General features: G+C 36.5%; 1 long non-coding RNA gene across 1 annotated transcript; it reads left to right on the forward strand.

The window, feature by feature from the left end:
• The first annotated feature begins 17,539 nt into the window (after positions 1-17,539).
• Positions 17,540-24,305, forward strand: LOC109143867. The gene is made up of 2 exons (XR_002044250.3): positions 17,540-21,874; positions 23,871-24,305. It is a non-coding gene; the product is annotated as an uncharacterized LOC109143867 (long non-coding RNA).
• Positions 24,306-24,587: the final 282 nt, after the last annotated feature.

Raw genomic sequence — 24,587 nt, forward strand, 5'->3', positions numbered from 1 at the left:
TTGAAAGCAAAGGAGAATCAAACCTCTACATCAAAAGGGAGGGAGGAATCATTTATATGCAAAGAAGTGTTTTGAACAGCACCTTAATCTTTCATAAAATAGGATTTGCAAGCCTGAAAGTCAGTAATGCATAAGCCCTGTGCTTTCTTGTTGGCAATTATGATGATTATTAACATAGACTTTATGGGGTGTGAGACAGATAGTTGCTCCAGAGATCTTATTCTGAGCAGGAACAAATGTCACTGTTGATTTTTCAGAATTTTGAAGGGCAGTTTGGACTTTGGAGTCAGTTTAACTCTGATGAATTAACAAAATTTTTAATCAAAATTTTTTAAATCTGTTGATGAAGCAGTAGGATTTTTTCAGAGCATTTTCACATACTGTGTTTCTGAATAAGTGAGTTACATAGGAAAGAACACGTGCTTCAACAACTATCAGCAACTTCCCAAGGGCACATAAAGAAAATTCCACATTTATCACTTAAAACCTGACAGCTGAATCTGGCTCATGTTTTCAACTTGCCCCTTTCCCTTTCAACTGGATGGTTTGACATCTCAGTCAAGCTAGGTCTGACTTCAGTACTTTGAAAATTTTCAGTAACTATTATTCCTTTTTTCCCACCAATGTTTTGTTTTCAGTGAGAGCGTGCCACTCCATGCACAACTGAACAGATTCGTATCGCTAGGACTTTCTTTTGTATCCTTTGGTGGAATAGTACTTCTGCAGATTTCTGAATTTACATGGAATTTTTGGGGGGGTTTTATTATATTGTCTGTCCTCCACATGCAGGTCTGATTGTAGCTGTCTACAGCTTGAGAAGAGAGTTTGAGAAGCTTCTTTTACAATTCTTTGATTTCTCATGGGACAGAGTGAGCACTTTGTAATGGCTGCCTAACTGTTTCTTTTCAACGAATTTATGAGTTGCTGATTGATTTAAGGCAGACAGCCTCTGAGGGCTGTCATGTAGCACACACAGAGGTTATGGGGAAGTACTAGATTTTCAACACTTACTGCAATTGAAAGCAGCAGAAATACTTCTTAAGGTACTGTCCTGATTTGTTCCTAATATCTTCAGTGGCCAGGTTGTCTTGAAGTGCCTTATTGCAGGTGAAACATCAGGTACCACTGGCCTAGAAACTAATACTGAACACTGAATTGCTAGCAGCAACTATGGGTGAATGGTTCTCCCATATGTGATTAAAGGGGAATTATTAAAATAGTCACTTGTGCCTTGTGTATAACAGAGGTTATGAAAAATACTGCATCAAAAGGTATATAATGTAATGCAAGGCTCTCTATGCAACGTCAAAAAAATTGAAAAAAATGCTTGCAGCATAAGAGGGTCACAGAACTGCTGGAAGAAGTTCAGAGAAGGGCCATGAAGTTGACCAGAGCACTGGAGCATCTCCACTATGAACACAGGCTGAGAAGGTGGCGCCTGTTCAGCCTGGAGAAGAGAAGGTTGTGTGGAAACCTCATAGCAATGTTCCAATATTTGAAGGGGGCTTACAGGGAAGCTGGAGGGGGGCTCTTCATCAGGAACAGTAGTGATAGGACAAGGAGTAATGGGTACAAATTGAAAGAGGAGAAATTTAGATTAGATAAGGAAGAAATTCTTTCCTGTGAGGGTGGTGAGACACTGGAACAAGTTACCCAAAGAGGTTGTGGATGCCCCATCCCTGGCATAGTTCAAAACCAGATTGGATAAGGCCTTGGGCAACCTGGTCTAGTGGGATGTGTCCCTGTCCATGGCAGGGAATTCGGGACTAAATGATCTTTAACGTCCCTTCCAACCTATTAACATTCTGTGATTCTATGAAATTATCCAGGCCAGGACTTTATTTTTACATGCAAGAAACAATTCAGCTAATAGTTGAAAAATGCTTTTTCTAGACAATTTAAGTGGTTTCTATCCATAAAAGACACTTAATAATTTTAGTGAGTTATCTTTTATAAGATTTTCACGGGAGGCTGTTCAGTCAAAAGAACGTGCTTTTCCACGAGACAACATTAATTGAAATCACTACATCTCCCAGTAGGTGATGTCTGCAAGTACTCAGACTAGTTGTTGCACTTCATTAGTTGCTGGTTCAAAAATATGTAATAAAAGTGAACTGGAAATCTCAAATAAAATTTTTATTAATTCTAGATATTTGTTCTTGAAGACATTATTGATCAATCTTTCAGGTTAAATGCTAGAGATTTTTTTTAAACTTTTAAGTGAAAGATCTTTTCCTTCTGTCATCTATAAAAATTATATTCCATTTTTATCTCACTAAAAATATGTCAGGATATACTATTTTGTGGTAGCACAAATTGCAAAGGTTATGGTTGTTTTTTTTTACTGAGATCTGACAGTGATGTTTGACAATAATCTCCTTGAATGAGAAAGTGCCAGTAATATTATTCAGTAAAGAAAAGGGGCTGCAGAGGGGTGAGTGGGTGTAAAAGATGACATACATTTTTGTACTAATCCTGCTGTAAGTAGTAGGAGAGGACACACAGCTCTGCAATAAACTGGTTTGAAATCAGATTTGAGAGTACTGAATAAAAGAAGTCTGGACTCCTACGTATTTGAAGACAGTAAATATATATATGTGCACATATTTACTGTAAGAAATACAATGCATGAGGATGGTTGTTGCCCCGCATTTTTCGAGCTTAACATAAGGTACAAAATGAGGAATGATGGAGATGGTGACTGCTCTCTCTTAAATCTTTGTCTATAAATATCTGAAAAGGGAAGGACCTAAAAAATCATCTTGTTCCACCCTCTGGCAGGACCAGGCTGCTCAAAACCCCATCCAGCCTGGCCTTGAACACTTCCAGGGATTGATATTATATATTAAAATCCATGTGAAATCTACAGCAGCAGTTTTTTCAGGATAGTGGTGATATTCAGTTGTATGTTTATCTTACATAGAGGATCAGTCACACCGTAAATATCTTTATTTTACAAAGCTTTTGAACAGGGTGAGGTTGAGATGGCTAAGTCTGATTCATACCTGTATGACTTGTAGGAGTCTACTAGAAGAGGTGACTCTGAATTCAAATTTTTAAATGTATCTATTGCTTCAGCCTCCAGTATGTGTTCCTGAAGTCACGTGCAATGGAGTGATAACACTGATGTTCCAGATGAGGGAAAGCATGTTCTCATCCAACCAGTTCAAAGGATGCCTGACCAGATTGATGATATCTCCAGGAACTTGTTCACCTACCTCATATCTATGAATGAGTTTCTTGTTTACTAAACTTGTTTATTAAACAATAGATAGTAAAGAGGGGTGTTCAGAAGAGGTAGCATGGTAGTTTAAACTTTAGTGAACCTGTAAAGGAAGGCAACAGGTAGCAGTGCATCCTACTGTCCTGCTGTCTGGGTCTAATAGTTCTGTATTTCTCCATTTTTTGTAAAAGAAGAAAAAAAACAATAAGTAGATCTTCTTCCCCTGCAGATAAAGTTAGCCTTTCTCTGTACCCCTGTGGATTTCTATCTAAATATGCAAGCATTTTACTTATATTAAAAAGAGTACTTTAATAAAAGGTCTTGCATGCATATGCATGATTTATTACTGTCTGATAAATATGTAAAACTGGATGGATTCATCAATGATGATGGTATAAAAAGTCCCAGTTTTATTTGTGACCAAAATTTCTGACTGATTTTGCTGCTAGACAATTGTGCCTCAAAGCCATGCATGATCTTCCTATCTTCTCTTTGATTTCACTTTATCATGATTTGCTACAATTTTCAGTCAGTGTTTTCTTTTGTAAAAATGTTCTTATGTGGCATGTATAAATCCAGGTACAGTTTTAACCTGACAGATATTCATCATCCAAAGGGAGGCAGCAGTTCTATTCATGGGTATTGGTATCAGAAAGAATAGTGCTTTTTGGTGTAAATTTTTGCCATACTACTGTGCCTTCCTACAGCAGCACAGATCGAAGAAGGCTGTGCTGGAGACGCTGCAGAGCATTCTGGAATCAGGGCTGCAGGTGTAATCAGAGCAAACAGTATGTTGTGACAGTCCTGCAGTTCCTCTAATGGGTGACAGCACATAGCTACAGCACAAAAATCTTTCTGATTCCCAACCAAATAAATGTATTACCATCTGTCTCTGGGGTACAATTGCTACTTCAGTGCAATGAAGTTTCTAAGAGGTTGCTGACAGGAACAAACTGTTAAACAATCAAGATATATCAAAGACATTTTCCTGCTTGTTTTCTTTGTTCCCTATCTAGTAGAACAAATCTGACATCTGGCAATAGCAAGTCAGCAGTATTTCTACATTTTTTGCTTCCTTTTTTTCTGTATTATTCATATATTGATACTCAGGAAAGTCAGTACTGCAATCTTCCATTGAAAAGAGAGTGGGGGCTGCTGAAAATATTCTGTGTCTTTTCTTAGGTTTCTGTGGACAGATACATTCAGTGAAGACTGTTTCTGTAATTGAACTGTGGGAGACTTATTGTTTTCAAAGATCTGTTTGTAGAACTTAGAGAAGTATCTGGTTATTAGCTTCTCTGTCCTTTTGAGAAGCTATGAGCACACCCTGTAACTCTTTTGCATGATAGCATAGGAACATACTGAATAGCTGCAACGAAAAATTCCAAGGCAAGTTCTGTTAGTGTGGATATTATATTTTGTCAGTAGTACAGCTGACTATGGGAGAAGTTAACCACAAAAGCAAGCATCCTGGAGCAGGTGAGATGGAATATTGCAGCTTAGACCAGAATTTGCATATGTGTCATTTGTTAATGTTGAAATGACAGAAAATCATCCTCTCCAGAAAACAAAATTCACTGTTAGAGTGGTCAGGCATTGGAATAGGTTTCCCAGGGAGGTGGGAAACCTCCCAGTGTTTAAGAGGCATCTGGATCTGGTGCTGGATGATGTGGTTTAGTGGTTTAGGGGTTACATTGCTGGTGCTGCATTGGCAGTTGGATTTGATGATCTTAAAATCTTGACTATTCTTTAATTATGTTCTATGATTCTGGGAGCCCATATGTTCTACTCTGATGCCTGGATCCAGTATGTGGCATCATTAACAGTGAGTGAGTCCTGTTGCAAGTACAGTAGAATGATATCCAGCCCTAGGACTCACAGTGGGACTGGAACACTGATTTCCTGCTGAATATTCAACACAACTATTGGCCTTGACAGAAACTGTCAATCAACAGAAATGATTAATGTTTCATCCTCTCCATGTAGTTCAGCCTTAGGCTCAGCAGACTTCCATTTGTGTTTTATACTCTGCCTGTCCTAATCAGAAATCTTTCCCAGCTAATGGAAGGTGATAGGGTGAAGCCAACATCCCAAGACCTGTGTTACTAGTGTATGCTTTGGATGGGAAAGGGAACAAAGCAACTGCAAGGCTTAGACCTTGGTAGGGTACTAGCCTTTCCCAGCTAGAGACATGCAAAGGAAAGTCCTTTAGAAGTGCACAATGTGCAGAGGTAAAGGAAAGTCCTTGCACTTCTTTGGGAGCAGAGAAACCCTTATGTCAGCTAAGACCAGATACTGATGTGCTCATTTCAATGCAAGATGATTTTGAGCACTTTAAATCATCATCCACATACCCTGTGCTTTTGAATACCCTGTGTGAGCCAGCAGTGAGTGGCCAGCTCAATTGTTCTTTGTATTGGGTATCCCAAAGGGTGTTCTAGCTGGGTATTTAGGCTGCAAAAGCTGTCATACTTGTAGAAATGAACTGGGGGAGGGATGGATAAAACACCAAGAATGGAAGCTCTCATAAGAAAAACAAGACACACTTGTGTTTATATTGGTAAGGAGTAATAAAATTGTCTGAAATGAAAGCTTATCTGGCAAGAGGAAGTTATGAGGCTCATTACCTACAGATCATTAAAGATTTGTCATTTAGGTCTTAAGTTCAATTCAGTCAATATTTCAAAAAGACAGAATACAACAGGGAAACTAAGCCTCATAATATTCATTAGATGTGTATAATTAAAAGAGCAAAGTGAATGAAACTATTATGGTTCACATTACAGCAGAAAAGGACTAATGGCCAACATCAGAGATTAGCCTGAAGGAGTCTAAACTGCTATAATTTACAGTTTACATAAAATCTTCCGTCAAGACCCGATCCATTGTTCATTTAAAAACCTTTTATTCTAGCTGTGCAGAGAAGAATAATTCTGGACATGGAGGATCTTTGTTGCCTCCCAGTTCCCCATAATCATTCCTGTGGCACAAAAGGCAGAACAGAAATTTGAATTGTTGTAAATATCCTGCTTCCTGCATGCTGCGTTAGGGAGTTGAGCTTGTGTCAGTTCTGAAGGCTTACTCTCCTGCCTGGCTCATCCAAAAAGGTACAATATTGCTAGTTATCACTCTCAAAGAGGATGAAACAATAAAAGTTGAATAAATGTTTAAATTAGTTTACAATAGAAAGTGAAATTATCAATACTAAGAAAAAAGAATTGGGGTGTGGGAGACGGGACCCCTAGATCATTTGTTGGATTCAAGGCATTATTATTCTTCCTTTACATAACAAACATCTGAAAGTTCTTAATGTACTGAAATGAACTTGAGTGAAATATGAAGGACTCAGTAATAAATATTCTAGTTTATATAAATATCTATTCAGCATAAAAAACAATCCCAACTAAATATAGTATAAAATCACTAGACCAATTTAGACAAGAATAAAAGTCAACAACTATGTGAAAAGTGTAAGCAACAAAAGAAGAAGACATAAATCATGAAAAGAATTTAAGCAAAATACTGAATGCTATAAAAAGAGGAATGCATTAGATGAGAACTAAAATTAGACCTATTGAAACACATAGACAAGATTATTTTTTAGGTAAGAAAACCCCAGAATTCACTGAAGAAAGAAATTAAAACATCAGATGAGGGAATTAGAAAAGAAGATGGAAGGAATGATAAAGCATACAATTACATGAATGCTTCTCCCAGTGTATTTACTTGAGAGATCAGGAGAAATATGCCATCTGACACTACTTGTGTATGCAGTACTGTGAATGATTTTGTGACCAGTGAGGTGAAAGCATTTAGTAATTTAGCACAAGTGAAAACTATCAAGGCTCCAGAGCTAAGATAGTATTTCTTCTAAGGTTTTATGAAGAAGGACATAGAAAAAAAATACACAGGGCAGTGAAAGGCAGCATAGAACAGTTGTTAGGCTACATTGTTTTAGGAGAAAAAATTTACAGGGGAAAAAGGCCAAATATTGTGGAATAAGTTTATTGTTCTTCTGTAGGTATTAATAAGGTAGATCTCTAATCAAACATCATAGTGGACTTTTGTTTAAGTTGTCTTGTGGATTTGATAAGGAGTCTGAATCCGTGCTTTGCATGTGAGAGTATGGCTCTAATCTGGTAGCTATAGCAAAGCCTGAGGGCCAATAAAAATAAATACATTTTCAGAGGGCAAGAAAGGAGGAGAAATAGATTTAGTCAATACCCTGGCTTCATTCCATCACAAATTAAAAATCCATTTTCCATGTGGTTTGGTAAGTTTAAAAGATAGGTCAGAGCAGGAGTGAAGAGAACAAAAAGACTTGTTCTTCTGATGAAAAGCATAGAGAAAGAAAATAAAGGAAAAAAAGCTGCATCAATTTACTTGAGTGAGCTGAGCTGACTCACCCAGCATCTCATGCATTGATCTTGGAAAATGTTTTCTCTTGCTGTCTGTGCATAAAACACCTCCTCGTGAGGGAGGGTCTACTTTTGCCCTATGTTGTTCCTGTTCATCAAGTTGATGGAAAACTGCAACTGCCCTCCACCACATTAGATTTTAAATCCTAAATATGTAAAGTATTACCCCTTTATAAGCTTTACATTATCTGATCATTATCCTGTGGCAGATTATACAAAAGGAGAACAGGATCGGATCTGATCTGTTTTTATTTCTAGTAACTAATAAACAAACACCCATATTTCTCATGTTACTTGATGGCTCCAGATAACCCTTCCAAAACTCCATAGGCTTCCTCCAGCTTTCAGGATTGTGGCAGGTATGTACTTTCCAAGTGGAGTTTCAGGACCAAAAAGCTCAGATATATCACTTTCTCTTTCTCATCCTTTGGCCACTTAATGTTTTTATTTTCATGTAGATATCTTCTTGCCAGGTTGAAGCTGACACCTTGTGGTTTGTGACTACACACCCTCACTGGTAAAACAGAATGATCTGGTTTACAAAAGAGTTTGTTCAGCTCTGTCCAAAGGTAACGTGCCTGCATATATTTGTGTTAATTTATTTTAATTTTTACATGACAAGAGTGTAATTAAGAAAATACAGTACTACCCTATACAAGCAATTGAGACCAGACAGTCATATACCCATTTTCCTCTCTTACTTCCATATGTTTCCATGTTCATTCTGTTGAGTAAATGTATTGTTGAGACAATGTGTGAAAAACTTCTAGTTTTTCATCTAATTTTTTAACATGTTAGCCTGGGAGTGATACTGGAGCAAGAAAGAATGTAGTCTAAATATCAAATCCTAGACTGAATCTACAGGTCAAACAGCTTCATGGAATCACATTTTTAATTCAAATTAGATTAGCAGATTTTTTTTCATTAGTTGAGAGATAATGCTCAGTTATGCTTTTTATGTGGGCATTTACAGGCAAACTTTAACATCTTCCATAGCAAAAAGTGAGAAGGAATAAATGTTAAAGGGGACCTAAACCCCTAAATTGCTTAATTTTGTATACGAGTCCCTTTTTTTATATAAGGCCTGATCTCCTGCCTTTCATTTGTCTTGTATCCTGGGAGTCAAAGATGATTGTGAGGAGGTGGGATATTGCAAATATTCATACAGTATCTTTCTTTTGGGGACTGTGACATTTCCTTTTGGGCTGGCAAGCACTGCAGTAATACATATTGCAGCTCAGATGAGGTCTCCATAAGTTCATATAAAAGTGGTAAATATTTTCCAGGCCCAGTGTCTGAGATTGTCAGAATTTAACAAATGTTTCCTTGAGCAGGAGGCCAAGTGGGATGTTGAACTGTGCCAACAACCTAACTATGTACAGCTCTAAACCTCTAAACACCACGGTCATGTATTTTCTCCTGAGGCAAAGCAGCATTATTTCATAGGTGTATGTCTTTTATTATTATAAAACTTTGATTTATGAATTTCAATATTAAGCAAAGCAGTGCTTTCAAGTGAATTGATCTTGAAATAAGCAAATACATTGTCATTTAACCATATGCTTAATGGTATGCTACTTATAATTGTAATGATTGTTTGCCAAGCTTAGTTTCAAATAAAGAAAGAAATGCACAGATGGTTTTCTTATTTAAGTGCATTAAAATGCATACAGAATGTTTAGAAATGCAAATCCTTTAAATCAACTACTTGACAAAATCAGGCTTTGTTCCAAGTTGTTGTAATAGAGTCTCTTGCATATAAATAAAAGATTGTGTTACAGAAAGAGAGAGAATAAGTCATCTGTAGAACAGCAGTCAAGAGCTGAGTCTGAAAAGGGTGAAAACACAGGGACTTTATAATACTGAGCAGTTAGAAGAGTTGGAGAAGTAAATTGTCTGCAGTTATTTCTGTGGGTGATTGTACAGTAGGAGCAAGATTATGTTGATGCATTTGCCCCATTATAGTGGCTTAGAGGGAATTTACTCCTTTTAATACCTCAGTGTCAGAAGCCAGCATTGCATTATTTTGATTTATAGCATTATTAGTACAGTTTATATTTCAGTGCCCCCTCTTAATCCTCCCATTCATAGTGTTCTACCAGTTTCTCTTGGCTTTCAGCGGTGTCTTCAAAAAGACAGGTTTCTATGAGAAGAATGTTAAACCAATGCTAACTGCGGTTTATGATGATCAAAACATACAAACCCAGGGGTATATGGATAGCTGGCCCTGTGATGGAAATCTTGGCACTTACTGTGCTGGAGTTATGATTTTTCTTTGAAATTCAGAAGGGCATCATGATTGTATCAAAGTCTCAGAAACCATGAATGGCAGAATAAAGGGATATTTAAGGAAGCCTATAAGGAAAGACTCAGTAAAAGCTCGAGAAAATAATAAGTGGGAGAGTTGTTTGGATCTCTTCTTTCCTATGATTGTAGAAGTTTAAATTCATCTAGGAAAACTAATGAGCAAGTAAGAAAATATTGGTGGAGTCAAACGAAAAAGAAGATGGGGAGTATGGTTTGGTGTTTCAAGTAAATAAGACACTTGACACAAAGTGTCTGCTGTCATGATGTGGAAGGATGAATTACTTGCTAGCTCAGTTGCCTGGCCATGTGAGGTTGTGTTTTAGAAGATTTTGGTTTAATTTTCCTTTTTTTTTTTTTTTTAATGCTTCAGCAACTGGAATATTGAAGACAGTTATTCAGAAAACACTAATACACCTCTCAAGTGTCTCAGGAAGACAATATTCTTTGCTGGTATTGCAAACTCAAAGAAGTGGAACAGTATCAGAAATACATGCAGTGAGGAAAGACATGTTTTGCATGTTACTTGATGTCTCCAGATGACCCTTTCAAAATTCCATAGTCTTCCTTCAGCTTTCAGGATTGTGGCAGGTATGTACTTTCCAAGTGGAGTTTCAGGACCAAAAAGCTCAGATATATCACTTTCTCTCGTCCTTTGACCGCTTAATATTTTTATTTTCATGTAGATATTTTCTTGCCAGGTAGAAGCTGACACTTTGTGGTTTGTGACTACACACCCTCTTACATCAAAGATTATTTTATAATATAAAGAAGATGAAACAGACGAGATCTCTCTAACCTCAGCTGCCGGTCTTCCAGTTGGATCATTTTGATCCTTGTGATTCTTGTCTTTGTGCTGGATTTGGCTGGGGTAGAGTAAATTTTCTTTACATTGGCTGGTATGGGGCTCTGTTTTGGATTTTTGCTGAACACAGGTTTGATAATAAAGAGATGTTTTTGTTATTGCTGGGCAGGGTTTACACAAAGCCAAGGCCTTTCTGCTTTCGTAGTGCCACTGGTGAGGGGGCTGGGAGTGCGTGGGAGGCTGGGAGGAGACACAGCCAGGACAGGTGACCCAAACTGACCACAGGGATATTCCATGTGACATCATAGTCAGTGGGGGGAAGAAGGAGGAAACGGGAGGACATTTGGAGTGATCCTTTTTGTCTCCCTAACTATGCATTACATGTGCTGTTCTTCTGGAGATGGATGAACACTGCCTGCCCATGGGAAGCAGTGAATTAATTCCTTGGTTTGCTTTGCTTGTGTGCGTGGGTTTTGCTTTCCCTGTTAAACTGTTACTTATCTGTTATCTGTCAGTTCACTGTCATTATCTGAACCCATGGGTTCTCAAACTTTTCCCTTTCTGATTTTCTCCCCAATCCCACTGGTAGGCGAGTGAGTGGGCAGCTGAGTGGGCCTTGGTTGCTGGCTGGGGTTAAACCACAGAAGTGTTTTAGCTTGTGACTGTAATAATATTTGGTGTCACCATCTAGTGCTTCTGCAAGGCTGTCCCAGTTTGAGACAAATTTGGAGGAACATCCAAAATGAACATCCTCTGATAGAAGGCAGATTATAGCCATACCCTCCCCCACCAGGTTTGCAAAGAATTTTCCTCAGAGGAAAGTGAAAAAAAATTTATTTATTTAACAAGTAAAGTGTATCTAGGCACAGGAAAAAAAGAATAATGCTAAATAATAAAACCTCTCACTGTGGAGAGAACCACATTGGTAAAATTCCAAATTCTTGTGGGTGTGGCCTCTCTCCTCTCTGGAGCTGGGGTTCAGCCTCCAGGCCGTGGTGTAGGGCCTTCCAATGATGTTCTGGTGTTGCTGAACAGTCCAGAAGAGAAGAAAAGGAAGAAGCCAAAGTCCCAAGGGAAAAAAAATATTCTTGCCTCAGGTCACAGACTAGCTGAAAAACAAAGGAGTTTAACTCTGCTTCTCTCACCTGAGAAAGGAGCCGAGAACTGGGAAAAGCAGGAAGGTGCTTTCTCCACTCCCCAGCAGCAGAAACACAAGGCAGTGTATATCTGTGACTTGAACACAAAATCACTTGGGGTTTTTTTTCTCCCTTTCTCTCAGACCCAGCTTAAAGACACAGGAAGGCACAGGATTCATGTCTGGCATGGGGCAGACAGTAGGGAATACAGTATCATACAGCCACCCAAAGACAAAGCCTTATAGCTAATACTGTTTACCTAAATATATGGGACCTAGAGACCAAAAAAAGCATGCTTGACACCTCTTTTGGTGACTCCTTAATGGGAGTTGCTTATATAGCCAGTAAAATTAAAAATTCATTATTTGACAGGATAATTATTGTATCGCTGCTGTCTGTATTTAATGCTAAAATAAGAGACAAGCAATGCTGCACAAAGCTAATGTATTACCATGATGTTTAACAAAAATGAGTAGGTTTTAGCAACTTTCTCCTGATTCACACAGTCTTCAGAGGATCAAATATCCTTTATATACTTCAAAGATCTGAGTTATGGTATGGAATGCACAATAGTGTAATAAACACTGATTTTGGTAAATCACATGTAAGCTAAATAGGCTCAGGAAGAGTAAAGTACAGTCACTTGGTTCAATATTCCAGTGTTGTTGTATCTAGTGATAATAAATCAATTTTGGTACAAATTAAATTCACATTTATTTCTGACTGGTTGTATTTTTCAACCTCTTTGCTGTCATGGAGTAAGTTTCAGAGAAATAGAAACAGATCAAAATCTCGACAGAATAAGACTTTGTTAAAAAATATTTCACATGCCAGAGGTGTACAAACTTATTTCCTTTCCCATTGTGGGCACATCTGTTCCTTCTGGGACTAATTTTTTGTTTATAGTAATATATGCACAGATATTTACAGGTACACTTGAATTTGAGCTTAGAAGCAGACTTCATAGGGTTTAACTTTTTATTCTTTCAGGTTTGGGGCACATCTGATAAGCAGAGGCAATACATCTGTGAGGTGAGTGATCAAGGACACAACAATTACCTAATTGTGAATAAAATATTCCTCAAATCACAATGGGAAAACCAGCTCTACTAGACTGTACCAAAGGATCATGTCCCTCTGTACTCTAACAGTGGTCATGAGCATCTCACTGAGGAAAAATAAGATTAGGCAGGCATGCTTCATTTAATAGTCCTCTAGATTGCTTGCCTCGTAGTTATCTGTAGCTATAGAGTAGCTATTAATAATTTGTTTCTGTGAACCTGAGCCTGCATGTTCTCTCTCTAACATCCTTGTTGCATGAAGCATTTCATCTTTCTGTTGGATTTGAACCTGGCTGCTGTCTTCCTCTCAGTTCTTGTCCTTGAGGAGGGCACAAGAAGTTGGCCCATTCTATACCGTGGTTCCTGCCACTTCTGACTGCCCAAAACTCAGTTGTTACTTGCCCAACTTAATGAGTCTCTACTTATTTCTCCCTTATCCAGCAACCACTCTGTATCTTGGAGCCCTTCTCTGAACCTTCTGTTTTTAACCTCAGATGTGAGTAGATGTGTAAAGCAGCACAAAGATACACTCTGTCCTCATGTCACAATAGGACCAGCCCTTTAAAGATACAGGGTTTCATCACTAGCACAGACCCCTCTCTCACATTTCTTGTACCTTGATTATTTCTGAGTGACAGTGTTTTTATTCCACGAAGTTTCCAGCATGCTTTTTCATTCTCAGCTTTCCTTTTCTGCTTTTTCTTTTTTCCTAGATTTTTAACAATGCTGTAAAAGCATGTGTTTTGATCCTCTTAGTATCCCATTTAAATGGCACTCTGTCATTTCTTATAGGACTGTTTCTTATCCTTTACGAGTTATACAATTTGTATGGTGTTCTGTGTAAAAGACACACTCTTTTAGACATCTCGGTTTTCCCCCAGTCTCCAGTTTAAAAGTTCATTTACAAACTTCATGTCTTTAAAGGCCAGCAGTGTGGTTCACTTAGAGTTCAAATTAAATACATCCTTCCTCTTTGGCCTTCTTTTACTCCAGAAACATTCCATCTGAATCATTGGTGAGGAATTAATCCCTAGTATTAATCTCTTTATATTTGGTTTTAACAAAAAGCAGGAAAAATGGTTTAAAATATAACAGAATACAGAAATTTGATATTACTTTTAAAAATCTTGCTACTCTTTTTTAGATATTTTGGATAATATTTCAAACTTAAATGAGAAAATTAACATATCTTTTATCTAATTAGTTCTAAACAGTTGTAGCAATTTTTCAGTGAGATCAACACAAACTAACTGCAAACTCAATTATTTCAAGAAATATTTAAGAACATTAGGCTGAAAAAGTTTCACTGCTGTATTTATATATATGATAGTCTTGTTCTCATGAATCATCCAAATAATATATTCGATAAAAGTTCTGCCTTTTGAAGAAATATAGGTTCTGATTATAAGAAGAAATATTTTAATTGTATTCAATTCTGGCAATATTGGAATAAAATTTTAGTGAGAACATACTGAATAGCCTTATTTTTTATGGAAGAAGCCTATCTTGCATCAATGCTTGTGGAAGGTCACCCAATTTGACAATGTGCTGGAGCTTGCAGAAAGTGTCACCCCAATGTCATGCTTGCCCTTTTAAAGGCAACAGTTTTTTCCTTGTTTAATGAAGTTGCAAAGCTATATTGACAGAAATTAATATTTAGTCTTTTGACTTTAAAAAAAACCAAACAAAAATCCCCCCAAAACAAAAAAGCTGAAACTAAACCAGGTTTCAACATTTCTTTCCCCTTTACAGTATGGTTCACTGGATTATTTTCATTGTCTAATCAAACTAGTACCAGGAAACTAGGTTTTTTGAGACTATAGTGGACCGAGAGAAAAAAACAATCTACTTCATGACTTAGATAAGGAATTGAATATTGTCTGATTTTCCCACTCAAGTCTACTGCCCTGTTGTCCAGAATGAAATTGAACTAATGTTCATGTAAGATGTATAAAGCCAATAACACTACATTCACAGAAGCTTTTTCTGATTGAGCTTTATGAGATTTTCTCAAGTCTTGTTTGCCCTTTGATCTGTATCTTCACTAATAACAGCAATATTTGGACCAAAAAAAAATACTGGATATGAAGAGTGCTTGAAGTTAGGAAATATGATTTGGTATGTGGAATGAACATTTTTCAGTAGGGAAATCAATTGGTGGGAGGTAATAAACAAGCAAACCAATAAAATGGATTTATTTTTGATTCTTGAAGGAGAATTGTAATTAAAACAAATAATCTTTAATTTTATTATAGAATTATAATAAAAAAATATTTACTTCTATTAGATGATATTTATTAATATCTTGTTATCTTACTCCATTCTAATTTCTCTAGCAATTATCTTCTGTTATTAGAAACATCTTTCCCTCACTATGCTCTAGAGGGTATTTGGGCATCTACAGGATTGTCCCCAGGTAAACAATACATGCTCTGCCTTTTCTTTTTTCTTAAAGAATTAATATAAAATCATCTAGGTATATAAATGAAAATTAACACCGTATCTAAACGTTCTTTACATCACACGGTGGTGCTCTTGGAGAAACTAATAAAAATGTGACATTACAAATGTGAGGTACAATATACACTACACTTAAACTCTGAAAAAATATAGGCTCTAAACTGATATATAATGAAAATGTACATAATTTCTATCAAATTTGGGTAGTTCTTATGATTCCAGCTTTTTATCCTGTTCTTGACATATCTTGCAAGGAACTTACTCGGTCTTTTTTTTCTCAGAATTATGAAATCTGAAATTTGTAGTAGATCGTTTGTCTGAGAATGCAAAATGTGATGTATTTTGTTTCTTTCGGATTCCAATTTATTATAGTTTGATATCAAGTGTTCTCTGATAGAATTAGAATCAAACTTCATTTCCCATTGTGTTGTAGAGGAAAACAGCTGGTAGAATGAGTCCTCAAAAATCTGTGTAGTTTATATATATTATATTGCTTTTTACATGAGTGATCATAAGAGCGTAATTGTAATACTCTTTACAATGATGGTTTGAAATAAAAATGGAAAATTATTGTAGTTTTGATTAAATATTTTTCCTCTCTCACCTTAGAAAAACAGGCACATTTTCCCCTACCCCAAACTATTCACTTATTTCCTTTCAGGTTTCCTCTTGGCTTTGGTATACAGTAAGTATATGACAGAAAATCATATCGCTCAGCTATAATATTATTTTTATTTTCAAATCCACTTTCCATTGTTCCTCAGGAGTAATATTGGAAAAGGGATATAATTTTTCAAAGGAAATTAACATATTATTAAGGGTAGATAACACCACTCTCATAGAGCCCCACTGCTTGCTGAAATCATAAAAATAATAACTATATTTTCTCTTAAAGTATTCTGTTCTATGAACTGTATATAAAATACAGTGTTAGTTGCTTCAGGCTCATGAGATCTAAAATACTTACAGTGTTTGCATAAATGATGACATTATAAGAATCATTTCTGTTTTAAGATTGCTATTTTAAAAAGAACAACAACATAGATGTGGTTGCTGTTACTTGTTCTGCTGTTTTGGTGAGAAACTGTATTTTTAGATTAAAAAAATTTGACTTTTGACCATAGCAAGTTGAAAATGGGAGCTGGGCTTTACTTTAATAAAAATATTCACATGCCATGTCAAATCACCTAATTTAAAGCATAGTTTTTGAGTTAGAGTCGCCCATTGATGACTAGAGTATTTTCTGAGTGGGAATTAGTGACCTGTGAGTTTACAACAAGGTGTCATATTATTTGAGTTCTGGAAGTAAAGTCAGTAATCAAGGTCCTGTTGTATTTACAGTGGCTTGAGACTTTTTCTTTATGTAACATGAGCAGACGTTTCTCCTTTTTCCAGATGAAAGAACCAGACTTCTTCTGAAAAGACTTGAAGGGTCTGGAAGGCAGGAGAGAAAAAAATGTATATCAGAAACTGAAATGCACAAGACTTTTAATTCACCAAGAGAGCTATTAGACAGGATGTCTGTTGCTGCCCCTGGCAAAAAGATTTCCATCAATGGAAAACTGCTAAAAGACTCTGCCTCTGTGGCTTGGAAATGCTCAAGGTACTGCCCAATAGGCCTGTGAATTCTACACAGTGCAAGGCAGCTCAGGTCCTGTCAACAGGAAAACCCTATTAGTGTAGACTGGCCTAAATAACTAATAGGTTAACAGATTTACCAGATCACAGTTCTGTTTAGAATTAAAATATACTGTCATGGGTGGACTCCTATAGTGACATCAACCAGCATAAAATTAGTGTCTCTGTGTCCTGCTCCCCTATGATGGTCACAAGTGTGACCAAAGGACAGCCCCTCATGAGAACCTAAGAACAAACATGCATCTCAGATGCTTCACGGGCTCACTGTTTCTCTGTTCTTATAGAACAGTTTTAAAATTTAAAAACCTTAAAATGTGTTTTAAAAAGCCACACCTACTCAAAAAGATGTGGTTCCCTTATGCTGCTTCAACTGAGTTTATATCATAAATAATACTCACACAACCTTCCATAAAGAACAGTCTTTCCATCAATACAAGTGATTTTTCCCTGGGCTGTATTTCTACTGAATGTACATCTCACCTCTGAAAGAAGCAGATATCCATGAGATTTTTTGCTCATTTCTGAGAAAACTGCGTCTCAGCTGCCCCTGGATGATGGACAGCCATGTAGATAAAGCATTAGTAAAACTCTAGCAAAGAAAATATTGCAAGAAACAGAGAATTAAAATAATTTGCTTGGGCATTTTCACTGCATTGCTCATCTGTAGTTTTCAAAGGCGGTGATCCATAGCTGTGCTTAACAGTAGAGAAGTGGAGTCAGCATAAAGAAATACCTTGCATAACAATCACAGAAGGCTGATATGGACTGGCAGAGCTATGGAATGGCCCTAGTGACAAGAGAAGCCTGGCACAGACTTGTGTCTTGAAACAGAGAGAACCTCTTGTTTCCCCACCTGATAATCTATTTTTGAACTGAAGTAGGGCATTGCCAATAGTTCTGTATTTGAAAGGTGTTGTAATATGATATGGACATGTTTCTTTAGTAGCAATGTGTGAATAGATTATTGAAATATACAGAGAACAGTTTGTACAAAAGACCAGTAAGTACTGACAATAGGTATAATGAGGATGATATTGAATCACAAAATCACTGTTCCTAATGATGAGCTGCCAGTGCCACACAGTCAAAACTTTGGTTTTGGTCTGATACAAAATGAAAGTCAGGAAGTAAAAGAAATTCAGTCTACTGGGAAAGGAAGCAAAATGTTTAGATAACCGAACAAATATTTTCAGAAGAAGAAATTACTTATTTAGTTCTGCCAAGGTGAGAGTCCCCTTCCGTGGTAATACAATGTTTTATAAGGAGCAAATGGCAGAAGCAAGGCAAAGCTGAATTAGTTTTATACATCATTGATTCTTGGAGCAATAACCAAACGTATTAAGCAGCAAACTTGAGGGGAAAATGTATGTGGAAAGAGAAAATTCCACTGGGCCTTGTATTTTACCTTATTACTTCCTTTAAGTCACTAATGTCTCTGTCATTATTACAAGAATGTTTCCTTGCAATGCAAATGAGTTGAAGACATAAACGTTTTCAGCTTTCCTAAGCAGGATACAGGTCTGCTCTCCCCAGAATTTCTTCCCTTGTAATTATTATGTGTCCATGCTTGTCATGTCTCTCACACTAACAATTGATTTACAATCCTACTTCAAAGCGCTTGTCCTCACCCTGGTAGCAGTGAGTAATGACAACGGGCAAGAGACCCAGATACAGGATGCTATTTTGCACACCTGAAAAGTATTCCCTTTTTCTGCATTTCTGTGACTGCATGGGTAGAAAAAGCACTCTGTTATGACTGCTTCACAGTATTTTTGATGTTAAATCTTTGACATTTTGTTGTTCTAGCAATGCCATCTATTCTCAAATGCCTAATGAATGTTCATTAAAGTTATATTTCACTGTAATTCTATTTTCCAGCACACTCTTTATCTCAATAAATAACTCTTCATCTTGTCTCTGAGCAATGGAGGTCCTGTCACGTTGCTGAAGGAAGCACCAATGATAAAGGATGGGAATGCCATTCAGCAAGTATTTGCATTTTTCATCTCTCATTAAATAAAAAAAAAACCTCAGAGAGAGATTTGAGTGTAGCTGCAACTGCTACGTGTGATACCTGTCAAAATATGATAAATTGACAATTTTACCCTAGCTTCTTAACTCTTTGGACCGAAAAACTTGAGGAAGGCCTTGTTTTTTATGAATTACCATCACATTCATGAGGTAAAATGTGCTAACCATAATCACTTCCATTGAGGTTTAAGCTAAGGGCAGTGTCAGAAGCCACTACTTAGCATTTTAGCTCAAGAAGTTACTGCTTTTCTGATAAATCTGCTTGATGTTGCACTGGACTGAAATGAATTTTTGCTCTATGATAAAGAGCGTAGCCATTCAATGTCTAGTGGGAAATTCCTAGGCATCTGTGTCTCTGCTGTGCTCTGCCCTACAAATCTTTGCTGACTTCAAATTCTACAGGTTTCTCAGGTCTTGCTCAGAATGCATTAGTGAGGAAAATGCATCCCTTATGCTTGCAATTTTTCCCATCCGTGTTAACATTTTGAATTCTTTCTTAAATTGGAGAAAACTGTACTTGATGAATAATTAAATATTTTCAGGTGGAATCTTTGTTCACCCATGAGATGTTCTGTCCTTAGAAATGTGTGAATTGCCTGTTTCCCAAATATTGGTTGAAAGTGTTTAGGAGAAGAAGTGAAGAATATCACAGACATTTGAAACTGCATGGGGAATTGTAGGCAGGGAAAATGAAAGAGATTACATACTTGATTGAGATGCTGGAGGCCTTTTTTAAGTCATTATGCTTATCATTCTTCCATTTAGTGTAATTTTTATTTTCTCTCTTGAATCTTTGCAGATAGATTTATTAAGATACTGGATCTTTTCTGGAATAGGTACACATTTACATGCAGTAAAATTGCATTTGCCATATAGTAGCCCAGGAACTTAATTTAAATGACATAGTCCTTCTGGGCTTTTTTTTTTTGACAACCCAAGTAGTTTGCAGTGTTGCTGTGGTAATTATAGATTTGGAATTTTAATATTTCTTTTTGCTTTAAAACTTTTTTTACCATTTAAAATAAGTTAATTCTGTAAAATTACCCCATACAGAATATTCTGCAAAGGGGAAAGGAGTTAGTAAATGCAAATATGACTCTAATTGCAATTAGTAGGATAAATTTCAGGAGAGGTTAGTTACTGATAAACATGCATCCTCATGTTAATTGTTTAAATATCCTGTGCTAAGCTGGTGATCAATACCCTGTTTCAATCTTAAGGTATCTAAAATTGCAAACAGTAAATCTCTGGCTAGTCCAGGCTTCAAAGGGACAGAGAGCTCATCCAAACACACACAGTATTCAGAATGTAAAAAAGTAATCCTCTACCCTAACTCAATCTATGGTGAAAGTATCTTCTAGGGAGCTTAGAGTCAGTGGAGACACATGATCGATAGCAAAGTAGCTAATGATGTTAGTATTTTACTTTTTCTTAAGGGGCTTTTAATAAAATATGTGTAAAATACTTTAGGGAGCCTGATACATGAATGAGTTACATATTCACTGCCAGCTAAAGTAGGAAATGTGCTATTCATTGAGTCATCAGTCCAATTTCTCTAAAAATATTGGAATTCCTGCACTGAAAAAGGATGGCATGAATTCATCAACTGCCTCATCCCCTAACTTGCCAAGCCATTCGAGAATCACACTGCTTCAGATACTCCTTGCTATGCTTTTAGATTTTAATTAGTATTATATATTCACATCAAAAAGATGTTACTCTTGCAATGCATAAAACTATTTTATACATTTTCTTAGAGCTAAGTATCCTGAATGTATCAACTCTGCCACTCCTCCCTCATTTTGCTAAATACAAATGGGTTATAGCACTAACAAATTCTGCCTTTACAGTGGTTATAGCTGCTGGTAACTGTTATGGGTTGGCCAGAAACACGCCAGAGTCTCTAAACTAACATCATTTTTCTCTAGTGCCCCCAGCTCTCTTCAAGATATCAAGAGAATCTGCATCATAAATGTTTCTACTATCCGATAGAATTGCTTCTTTAACAAGTCTTTCATCACATCTCATAAATTTGCAGACTGTAACAGTAAACTTCAGAGAAAACTTGTGAAAAGCTTGTAAAAATATGTCACCCTCCTATTAACTTTCTCATCACTCAGTTACTATTTCAGCAATGTTCTTTTACCATGCCAGTGGTGAGTATCATCCCTTCTGGAAAACTGTTATCTGTTTAATAGCAGCTTCTTACCTTTATTTTTTATTAATCCCTTTGTGTTTTTTACAGTATTTCAGGGATAGAAAATAAAAGATCATTTCTGAAATATCTTTGCCTGCCTCTTCATATGCTTGAGTGAACTTCTGACAGTGAACTGAAAATGGTGTTCAAATTCAAGCTATATACCTGTTGATTTCTCTCTAATTTCCTTCTATCTGCAGTGTCAAATTTAGTTTAGAATAAAACTATACTTCTGTTCATAATGCCTGCAAGCTTGTGATTAAAGCCAATGCTAAATTGTACTTATAAAGTACAACCAGATCCTGAACTGGTAAAATATTTGCTAAACTGACTGGTAAGCACCATAAATTGTCACCCTGAGCACCTGTTTGGTGAAATAAAACCCAAGATATTTCTGGTTCTGCACCCAAGATTTGAAACACACCTTGAGAGCACATATAGTTCTAGAGAAGAATTATCTGTACCTCTTGCATTAATATAATTTGCTTACATAATTATCAAAAGTGTGTGTTCTAATGTTTTACAGATTTTACTGTAAGAACACATAATTGGAAGGCGTGGATGCTTAATAAGTTTTTCCTTTCCCACATACCCTGAGAAGGTAATGAATGCCTCACTTCATGAAAGAGATGCTGCTTTCTGTGCCCTTGCACTTCACTAGCACCCAGGCCTGTTATAGTTTACATGCCTAATTCTGCAATCCCTTGAAGAGTTTGGTCCTTTTGTTATCTGGTTGTGGATCCATATATTTCTCTCATCCTCCTTTGAAAGTGCAGCTGACAGGTGCCTCCTCAGTCTCCTGTGGCATAAAGTTCCAGAAGGTCACTGCCTGTTGTATAAAGTACTTATTTTTATTTGTATTGAATTTCTCCTACTAGTTTAATGTTATTTTCCCTTTTTCTGAACAATTTTATGGAAAAGTGTTGTGCATTTGCTTTATGATGGATTATTATATTTGTGATAGGGATGGTAATTTTCAAAAGTTTTCTCTTTTTTATTTCCTGTAGTTTGAATGCTTCAGGACTATAATGACTTGTATATTTATTTTGTCTTTCAAAAATACTGGTGGCAATACTTTGCCTTCTTCTGATTATTTTTTCAGTTCTGTTTTGGTTGTGCAAACAAAGAGCTTCATATCTGGCCTGAAACAAAGCCTCAGTGCTTGAAGCCATTCTGATTCTGAATGAAGCAGAAGGCTCCCTCCATGCTCCCTCCCTCTGTACTTCTGCCTCAGCCCATTTGCCTGGCCTGTCTTACACTTCAGCTGCTTTGTGACGTTTTATTCCCATAATCTAGAAATTTCATCAACCAAATTATTTTTTCAGAAAGCCACCTGGGGGCAGTTTCAAAAGCTTTAGTTGAGATTTATGGTTTCTCCACTGTCTGCAAAAGAAGTAAATAGTTTGGCTTGACATGAATTCTTTATTATTGTGTTAGTTATCGCATATTTCTTGCTTTTTTTTCCCAAATGGTCACAAATTGCTTCAAATTTTTCTCAGATTTATCAAATTGGATAATTTTTATTCAATCAAATAATGACACACTTATGGTTTAGTTAATTGCCCCAGAATTATAGGTGAGAAAACATTCTTATAATTGCCTCAAAATTAGTCTGTTTTTTCATTTATTTGCCTACTGGTCTCAACATATCCACATAAATGAAAGTTTAAGCACATGCAGAAGTGTAGATTTAATACTGCTTTTCTGGTAGAAATACAGCATCATGCTTCAGCAGAACTTGTTTTAAATGTACTGCAGTGTCAGTGGATTTGAGTAGCTCAGACTGTAGTTGAGTGTCATCACAGAGACAAGGACAGAAAGCAAAGACATCAAATTCACTGATAGCAATCAACAGAGTCCCACTTTCTTCCTCTCCTCAAGAGCAAGGAGATGCCTATTCAGAAGCATCCCTGTGCCCCTGTTCTCAGTTGCCACTCCACTGCACATCTGCTGGTTTGGCAATAACTTACCCATAAATGATGTAAGACTGGAATGAGGCAATGCTTAAGGAGATGGCTGTCCCGTGTTTTAAACAGAGCAAGGAAATCAGTCTGAATACCAGACTGACACTGTTCTCCCTACTTAAACAGTTTGTTTTCCATATCAAGGGGAATGGGTCCAAACAAACAACTGAATAAAAAAGGGAATGAAAAACAATCTCACAAATGCTGAACTGAAATATCTTAAGATGGAAAGTTCCATCCTATAAAGTGGAAATATATGCATGAAAGTTTTATAGTTATATCACTTTTGTTTTAGTTCTCAAAATAAAGCAGATCTGTGCATTTGATGAGAGTCTCAAAGCAAAAAGAATAAGGGAAAAGTGGAAAAATTCATGCTGAACATCATTTGTAAGCGTTATATAAAAGACTATAATGTTACTGAGATTTTCTTCTAGTCTTGAGACTAAAGAAAGAAATCAAGACTCAGATGCCTTGATGCTCTTCGATCTTTTATCTTTGTTCAGTTACAAGTAATTTTTAGAAAATGCTTTGAAAACAGCAATGGTCATGCTTCAAATATTTAAATGTATTCAAATAAAATCCTGGTTATTTTTGTAATGCTGAAACAATATTGTTTATGCCATATTTTTGTAGAAAAATTCACTATGAGTTAATGTGATAAAAATCTACTGAAGACAAGCCACCAGGTCGGCATAAGAAACTGCAAACATCCCAGAACTTCAAGAAGAAAACGGAAATAATTTTTAATAGAATTCAACTGACATCAAGCTGTGAATGCCTAAATACACAGCAGTTTACTTGTGGTCCTCTGAAAAGTACTGTCTGGAGCTCAGTGTGGAAAAGTGGACAGAAGTGCTGTCTTCTCAGAATTTTTGTCTTGTTTTGAGTGTATGTTTGGGAAGAGGGACACATCTTTCTGGTTAGGCAAAAAAAAGATTGTTCTAGCAATATATGTGGTTGCACAGTGGTTATTTGTGCTTTTCAGATAAAGATCCATTATTGTTGCCAGCTTATGTAAAAGAATACAAAGTATTTTGAAAAATACCAATAAAAGTACCTTGCCATTTCTCTAAGGAAGTCTTGTGTTTGATTTTAAATAAGAACTTGTCTGAACTATCTGAAAATGAACATCATTGCCAAAAACATTTCTACAAAACTGAAGGTTAGTTTTCAAATATATCTGTCTTTCTCTGACATTTCTCCTTTCCTCTTGCTAAAGGCTATATTACATTGGAATTTATCCAGTGCACTGTGTCTTCTAGATTTGCCCATCAACTTCACTATTATTATTCTCTCAACTCTGATATCAGTTGTGCCAAGATTTCAGTGCAGAGCAACTGTGTAGCCACA

The sequence above is a fragment of the Corvus cornix genome, chromosome 2, assembly GCF_000738735.6.
Source record: "Corvus cornix cornix isolate S_Up_H32 chromosome 2, ASM73873v5, whole genome shotgun sequence".
Lineage (NCBI taxonomy): Eukaryota > Metazoa > Chordata > Aves > Passeriformes > Corvidae > Corvus > Corvus cornix.